Source organism: Crocodylus porosus, unplaced genomic scaffold (assembly GCF_001723895.1).
Source record: "Crocodylus porosus isolate Cpor-Errol unplaced genomic scaffold, CroPor_comp1, whole genome shotgun sequence".
Classification (NCBI taxonomy): Eukaryota; Metazoa; Chordata; order Crocodylia; family Crocodylidae; genus Crocodylus; species Crocodylus porosus.
The window spans coordinates 35,795,047-35,804,155 of record NW_017728907.1 but is presented as its reverse complement, the minus strand read 5'-3'; positions in this window follow the sequence as shown (position 1 = coordinate 35,804,155).

The window sequence follows — 9,109 nt, the reverse complement described above, 5'->3', positions numbered from 1 at the left end:
GGACCGAGCCCTGTGGAACCCCACTGCCCACATCCCTCCAGGTTGAAAATGACCCATCCACTACCACCCTCTGGGTGCAGCCCTCCAGCCAGTTAGTGACCCACTTGATTGTGTAAGTGTCAACACCACAATCCCCTAGTTTTTTAATGAAAATGGGGTGAGAGACGGTGTCAAAGGCCTTCCTAAAGTACAGAAAGACTACGTCCACTGCTACCCCTGTGTCTAAGGATTTTGTGACCTGGTCATAGAAAGCCACCAGGTTGGTCTGACAGGACCTGCCTCTAATGAACCCATGTTGGTCGCCCCTAAGCATAATCTCCCCTGCTGGTCCTTGCAGACATGTGCCAGAATAACTTTCTCAAAAAGCTTCCCCAGGACTGAGGTAAGACAAACTGGCCTACAGTTTCCTTGGTTCTCCTTCCTCCCTTTTTTGAAAATGGGAACCACATTGGCCCTTTTCCAGTCCTCTGGCAAAACACCAGAGCACCATGAGTGCTCATAAAGCCATGCCAGGGGTCCCACAATGACCTCTGCTAATTCCCTCAGCCCTCTGGGGTAGAGATCGTCAGGACCTGCTAATTTAAATATGTCCAGTCCCTCCAGAAGTTCCCTCACTAGATCCTCACTGACCCTAGGCCTGGGTGCCCCTCCCCTGGGACCTGTGGGGGTCCCAGTGGGGGGTGTGACTCAGTCACTGCTCAGAAAAATGGAGGCAAAGAAATAGTTAAATAGGTTAGCTTTGCTGTCTGGTGGGACGACCAGATTACCTAGTGTGTCCTGCAGAGGCCCCACGTTACCCACTACCTTTGTTTTATCCCTAATGTATTTAAAAAAGGACTTCTTGTTGTCCTTGATCTGGATAGCTAGCCCCAGTTCCATCTCTGCCTTGGTCTTTCTGACTGCCCTGCTGCATCCCCGAGCAACAACAGTATAGTCCTCCCTGGTGATGGCCCCTCCCTTCCACTGGGCGTATGCCTCCTTTTTAGCTAGGAGACATTCCCATATGTTTCTGGTGAGCCATGGGGGCTTTTGTACCCTCTTGGCCCCTTTGATCCATGTTGGGATTACCTCCCTTTGGGCTTAGAGGATCGTCTCCTTAAGGAACGACCACTCTTTTTGGACACCCAACTCCCATCTCCTCTGGGACCTCAGTGCTTCCCTGACTATTCTCCTTAGCTCATTGAAATCTGCCCTCCTGAAGTCTAGGGCTGCTGCCTTGCTGTAGGCCTTTGCCACCGTGCGCTGGATGGTGAATTCCAGCAGGCGATGATCGCTATCACCAGTTGGTCGAGCACCTGCAGCCCCCTCACCAGGTCGTTGCCCGTGGCCAGGACCAGGTTCAACAAAGCGTCTTCCCTGGTGGGGCTCTGCACCTCCTAGGTTAGATGGAGGTCCTGTATCTCGGCTAGGAACCTATGTGAGTGGTCAGACCTGGCTGACTGCTCTTCCCAGCAGATGTCTGGAAAGTTCAGGTCACCCATGATGATCACGTCTTTTGACCTAACTGGTGCTGTGAGCTGACTTAAGAATTCCCGGTCTAGCCTTTCCCCGTGGTCGGGTGGTCTGTAGTAGACCCCCACCATTAAGTCCCTTTCTCCTCGACTGCCTTGTATTCTAACCCAGAGCACTTCAGTGTGCCCCTCCTCTGACCCAGTGTCACTCGTTGAGGATGTGTATTTCTCCTTGATGTAGAGCACACACCTCTCCTCCCTGTCCTATCCCTCCTGTACAGCCTATAGCCCTTGATATTCACTGCCCAATTGTGCGTTGGGTCCCACCTTGTTTCTATGAGCCCCACTATGTCTGGGTTGGTGTTAGCTAGCAGGAGAGTAAGTTCCTCCTGCTTGTTCCCCATACTACGAGCATTAGTGTAGAGGCATCCTGTTATTGTCCTGTTTAAAATACTGTACAACAGCCAGTTGGCAAATGCATGTGGTAATAACTGAAATGCTACTGACCCAAAGAAAAGATGACCACCCCCTCCACACACAAACTTGCACACACACACTTTGGCACCATTCAGGTGACTTTGTGCTGTGGCTAAAGATGGGGGCAGTGAGTTCCATGCACAGGACTCTGCCAGCAGTTCCCTCTCTCATACCAAGTGAGATCCAGCTTTTCTATCTGCTCTGTGACAGAATCTCTTGGAGCTGGGGTGGGTGCAGAGTGTGCAGAAGGGGCTAAGGAGTTTCTCAGGTAAGAAAGGTCAGGCCAGCAGGCACCCTAAACCCCAGCTGGAAGTTGACTGCTAATGCAGATCAGAGAACACTTGGGGTCATATGCTTCAGAGACTGCTTTTTTTTTTAACACCCTTCATTTCTAACTGCTGTGCATTGCAGTAGCCTGGTCTGATGACAAGGACATAGTCTGGTGTAGATGGAAATGCAGTTTCTGCCACCACTGGGAATATAACCAGGGAATATAACCGGACCTCCAAATTGTGAGCTAGTGTAATACATTCTGGATGTACAACCTCAGGAGGCTGACATGTCTGCCAGATGGTCAATCAGCTTCTTCCCAACCTAACATATACCCCTTAGTTTTATCTGCTGGTATACTGAGCCTTATTCATCTTGCCCTAATCTCACTTGACACTGAGGCATGCCTGTACTGCCTGGGGACCACATTAAGGGGTGCTGCAGTGAAATAATACACTGTGTCTACTCTATACGCTATCTCCTGAAACAGATGTAGGTGGGTGTTGGGTGTGCGCCAGGAAGTACCACAAAGAGAGCAAGCTTACTGAATCAAACCTAGCACAGCACTAAGGTAGATACATTATGTCTGTTTCAAGGGTTAGTACACAGAGTGAGTGTAGGGTCTTTCACTGTGGCACTCTGGTGCACTCCTCGGGCACTGCAGACATACACGGAGAAATTGTCAACTGTTTTCTCCCAGGCAAACCTTGTTTGGTGTAAGGAGTTCTCATTTAGTGATCTGATTTCTAGAGATGGCAACTCTGCAGGATGCTGAATAATTGCTTCTATAGAAATCCCACTGGGAAACCAGTGGGAATAAACAAATCTTTGTATTTCTGCAAGATGTTTTCATGAAGATAGTTTGTAAAGATGGTGTTTGTTTTCCTGTTCTGTGGGTATAAATTACAACATATGCATGAAGAGGAAATGAGAACAAAACTTTTCTATTTAAAAAAATTGGCTAGAAAACAACCATGTCAAAGTCAAGAACAGAAAAATCTGATTTAAATTAAATCCATTTTAATGCCAAGGGTGTGTGGTTCTTGCTAATTTAGGAGTAGACAAATTGGATGGCCCTGATTACATAATACACTTTTCCTTCCAGCATTTTCATAACAGACTTTGTTAAGAAATTCTTAACATGAACTTCTAAATTCTTGACCCTTTCTTTTAGTCAAAACTGCCCTTTTCTGAATTTAAAAAACAGATTATAATGAGAATATTAACTATAGTAGCCTTCTATACATACAGATTGCTATAAGTACAGGGAAGGCTTTCTATGTTCTATAGGTCTTTTAATTGCATCACCATTCCCATTATAGTGGCCTAGATAGTCTATGATTAGGCCTGGAATTCAATTTTTATTTTTTAATACTTTTGATGGATCATATCAATGTTTATTTTTAAGCATTTATTACAATTTTTATCAATTTAAATTTTCAGGATTGTGCAAAATCAAGGGTATTTGGAGTGGGGGGGGGGGTGCAGACACTTTAACCACCCACTCCCACAGTGACAAATGTAAGTACTCGAGGACTGCCGCCACCTGAGTGGCAGAGCTGCCATCAGTCCCAGCTCCAGTTACCTGTAACTCCCTCACCTACTTTCTCACTACCTCTTCTTTTGTTCCCACTTGGGGTTGTCACCTGGGGTTTCTGGGAGTTGCAGTCCAAAGCACCACCAGCACAGTTCTGTAGGACTGCTCCCCATGTAGTCACACACGCTACCAGCCATCATTTTTCTTTTATTACTTTCCTACAAACTTCCATTATTACCAGCGGAAATAGTTTTCTGTTGGTTTGTAAGCATGAGGTGAAATCAACATTTATCAGTCTTTACTGTTAAAAATCAAATCCTGATAAGCCTACCTATGATTCATTCTTATTTAAGGAGCTACATTTGCAAATATGATTCAATCAACCCAATAGCCCTTGTTTTATTTACTTTGATAAAAAAAAGTTCTATGACTGTTGCATTGTCCTGCACTTTCTGTTCCAATGTAGCAATGTTTCTGTGTTAGTAGTGTACAATTGCATTATACAGTTTCTCAGTAGAGAAGCCAGATACTTTAGGCAGATGGAGAAGTAGAATAAGCATAAACTGAATGTTCCTGACAATCAAAAGCAGATAAGCATTGACACATGTTGTTGTCTTTAGATTTCAGACTAGATCTGTTAAGGCTGTAGTCTTCATCCCTTTCTGAGGTCTTGTTCCAGGACACTATGGCCTAGGGAAGACAATACTGAGTCCTTGACTGCATAACCAATGCCAACAGTGACTGTGAGAACACACCCTGTGGCCAACAGCTCTGCCAGCAAAACCTCCAGTGTGGATGCTGATCAGTCAGCAAAAGAAACCATCTGCTGCTGTGGCCTTTGCTAACCGGGAGAACTGGTGGCAGAAAAACATCTGACAGTAAAGCTGTGTCCCCCTGCTGCCAAAACACTGTTGCCTTCGAAGTGGCAGCAGCCCCTATAGTGCAGACATGGTGAGTGACTGTTCATATTTTCTTGCTAATATTTAGAATTTGATTTTTTTTTAAATGAAAGCTGCAATTATATACTGTATTTCATGAGTCCCTGAGCTTAAAACTAATGCTTTGTTCACTTACAGAGCCAGTTTCTTGTATGTTTGAATTTTCAGAACTTTTTAAACAGTGCCCTTTGTTGGTCGTTTTTAACTCTTCCCTTTAGTTTTCATTACACGGGACACAGGAATTAAGAATGACTTCTGAAGTGGGAGAGGCAATGAAAATCATCTCCCAAGGACTCTAGTTAGGGATTCCTCCAATTTCCACATAGGCGGCATGGGAAGACTAATCCTCCAACCCCCCAACTCCCCTCCCTTAGTTGCCATAGGCTATTTAAGAGTCCAGCTGCTATGCTACAGAATTTCCTTGCATACTAATTCCTGGCCCTGTTCTAGTGCATAGTTTATGAGAACAACTTAGTTTTATAGAATAAGCCTACAGTAGACACTATTATTAGATGTCACTTTGGGGCAAACTGCTTTTGTTTTTGGGAAGGTTTAGCTGTAGGTATAGGGAAACTTTTGGGAAGGTTTTGCTGTGATAGCAGTACCTTGCAATATGAGCACTTTCTAGATAAATGGACACTAACAAGGATGCTGATACACGTTTGCAGTCTGCATAGGGCTTTTTAAATCTTTGGTTTATTTGAGAGTTATATGTCAATAGTACAGAGAGGAGAAAAGAATCTTGTTTTTTTCAGTAAGGCAGAAATAAATTTCTTTTTGTCTCTGTACAGATCAATAACAGACTGGATGGTCAGTGAAATATGGGTATGTAGCTCTATTGCATTTAGTTAGTGCTGACATTATATACCTAGCAGCCAATCTGTTTTCCTTTGCCTATAATCTCCCAAATCTCACATAACTCTTGGTACCTCCACAAAATAGAGTATAAGCACCTTACTTGCACTGGTGGACACTTATTCCAATAGTTTCAGTAGTTCCACCAAAATCAAGTACTTATACATGAATAGTTAGTAACCAGAGTGAGTAGGGGGCTCATAAAAGAGCCAAACTAAGGTAAAGACCTAGCAGTATGCAAATAAAAGGCCTGAGAAAGCAAGCAGCATCTAAGAACTTAAAATATGGCACCTAAACTACATGCTGTGCAGAAGGCTTTACTGAGGGTCATTTTGCTCTTTATTATTTTATTCTACCTTTCCCATTTGTGTTAATTTTAAAATCACCATTTTTCTTCTGTGTATGTGTAACTTGTTCTTGTGTTTCAGAAAGCCTAATGACCATCTACTGAGTAATAACAGAGACTTCACCCACTTGTGGTTTCTAAATATGTATTTAAAAAATCCAGAATTACTCTCTATGAAGGGCATACTGCACTCCTTAGTTCCCTCTGCTGGCACTATGGTAGAATTTTAAAGGGCACCAAACATGGTTGAGAACAGTGGTTTTCAGCCTATGGTTCATGGACCACTGGGGGTCTGCAGACTATGTCTAAGGGGTCCACAAAAGAGGACTATGTCAATCAAAAGTATGTGAATACCCACACTTACAATTCAATGGGGTCTGCACCTTTACTTGAAATTTCTAAAGGGGTCCACAAATGAAAAAGATTGAAAACCAGTGGTGTAGGACAAACTTTAGGGTTTTTTGTTTAGCTTGAAATTGTTTTCCCAAAACAAGAACAACAATTAAAACAATATTCCATTTGAATATAAGGGTCCCTTCTGACCCTAGCATCTATGAATCAGCATTCCCCAGCTACCCAATAAATACAGAATCAGGAAACGTAAGAACACCAAAATGTGAAATTTTGCACTATCCAAACTGGAAGAAATATACAAAATAAATTAATTGGATCACCTAAATAGTAGCAGAGCAAATTTAATTTAATGAGTTGGGTTTAATCATTTCAGTAATGTGGATGAGCATATGAATCTTTTCCACTTATTTTTATACCTGCTGGTGTATTTTTAATCCAGCCCTATTGCCAGAGTTGTACTGATCTTGCACATGAGCCTGGAGGCCAAACTGAAGTAAACAATAAAATCACTACTAATTTTGGACTCTACTAAAAGCAGATACTGATTATTTTTAAACAAAAAAGTGAGAGCTGTTGGGGAAAACTTTACCTTTAAGCTTCAGTAAAGAATTTAGAACAACATGGAGAACTTTGTTAGCAATTCCAGAGCCTGGCCTAGAGCTTTTACAGTACTGCCCTTAATTTGGGCAAAGAGGTAGCCAGAGGTTTGCTTTAAAAAGCTAGAAGAGAGAAGCCTTCCAGCTCCAAAACAGGCATAAAAAAGGCAATAGTGTAGCAAGCTTCCCCAAACTGTCTCATTAATGCACCTCAGACTTGGTGTAGAGATATCAGTGCTTGGGATACAAGAGGAGCTCAATATCCATGTCTCTTCACATTCTGGTGTCCTTTGGAAGAGTTTATAAGTGATCCAGTAATCCTGCAAGGCACAATGCTACACACAGAAAACATGCCTCCTGGCAGAGGGTTGCTGGGAGGCACATGTCTCTAGAATCTCCCATCCACTATTTCCTGGATTCCTACCAGTTTCTGAGTACACATCAAAATTGTTCTCTGGCAACTTGCTTCATTTACCTACCTTTTTCCTCCTTCTTCTCTCCTCTTGCCCATCTCTCCCTCCTCCTCATCTGTGGAGGAGGACAGTTTACCATTTCATTTGCGCTGCCTCATCTGCCTAGTACATACCCCTCCTTCAACCACTGAGTCACTTCCTTTCTCTGAACTTTACAGTAAAAGCTTTTCTTTTCTTTTTTATACTCTGAATGGTTCTCTTAATAAGGTGTTTTCCCATGACATAATAAGAAGCTTATGTGGATACCATGCATCTTCTTCCAGAAAGTACTACTTGTACAGTTTCACCATAAATTTTTAAGATTGAATGAGATTTGAAAAAACAAATCTCTCTTATTTATCCCTTTTGTCTCTTATCCCATGAATTTCTGCTAGCCAAATTAATTTTCTATGTATATTTTTTCCAGTTGTATTTCATGGATTTCATAGACACTAGGGCTGGAAGAGACCTTGGAAGATCAACGAGTCCAGCCCCCTACCCCAGGTGCAGGAAGTCAGCTGGGGTCATAGGATCCCAGCAAGAAAAACATCCAGGTTTCTCTTGAAGCCGTTCAAAGTAGGTGCTTGAACCACCTCCAGTGGCAGTCCATTCCAGACCAGTAAAGAAATTTTTCCTTATGACCAGTCTGAAATGGTCGTGGAGGAGTTTATACTCATCGGACCCAGAGGGTGGTGGTTTAACCTTGTTATCCCTTGGGGCGCTTTGACCTTGTTATCCCTTGGGGTGCTCTGGTGAACAAACATTCTCCCAGGTCCTGGTGAGCACCCCAGTAAACTTATAGGTGGCCATCAGATTGCCCCTGAGCCTGCACTTTTCCAGCTGAAAAGTCCCATGGCTCTCAGCCTCTCATCATAAGGTCTGTTTTCCTGGCCTCTGATCATGCATGTGGCTCTTCTCTGGACACTCTCAAGCTTCTCCACATCCTTTTTGAATTGTGGAGCCCAAAACTGGACACAGGACTCCAGCTGCGGCCTCACCAAGGCCAAGTACAAGGGGAGAATGACGTCTTGGGATTTGCTTGAGAAGCATCTATGGATGCAAGCCAGCGTTTTGCTTGCTTTACTAGCTGTGGCATCACCTTGAAGGCTCATGTTCATCTTGTGGTCAATCCTGACCCCCAAGTCCCTCTCATCCATAGTGTTAGTCAGTGTAGCACTGCTGAGGCTATAGACATGCTGCAGGATTTTCTTCCAAAGGTGGAGGACCTTGCATTTTTCGGTGTTAAATACCATCAGGTTCTCGTCTGCCCATTTCCTGAGTCTGTCAAGGTCAGCTTGGATTGCCCTCCTGTCCTCACGTGTAGATGCTTCACCCCAGAGTTGGTATCATCAGCAAACTTGGCCAGTCCACTTCTGACTCCGATGTCCACATCATTGATGAAGATGTTGAACAAAATAGGTCCAAGGACAGAGCCTTGAGGAACCCCACTGGTCACAGTGCACCACGACGATTGACTTCCATCAACCACTACCCTCTGGATCCTGCCGTGGAGCCAATTCCCCAGCCAGTGGATCATGGTGGACCTGAGGCTGCACCTGCCCAGTTTTGCCAAAAGGTGATCATGGGATATCAGATCGAAGGCTTTTTTAAAGTCAAGATATAAGACATCAATCTCTTCCCCTTTGTCCAGGTGATAGGTCACCTGGTAGTAAAAGGAAATGAGATTGGTCAAGCGGGACCTACCTGCAACAAACCCGTGCTGGCTATCCCTCAGGGTGTTGCCATTGGCCAGTCCATTAAGAATCACCTCTTTGCTAATCTTTTCTAAGACCTTCCCCAGGATAGAGGTCAGGCTGATGGGCCTGTAGTTTG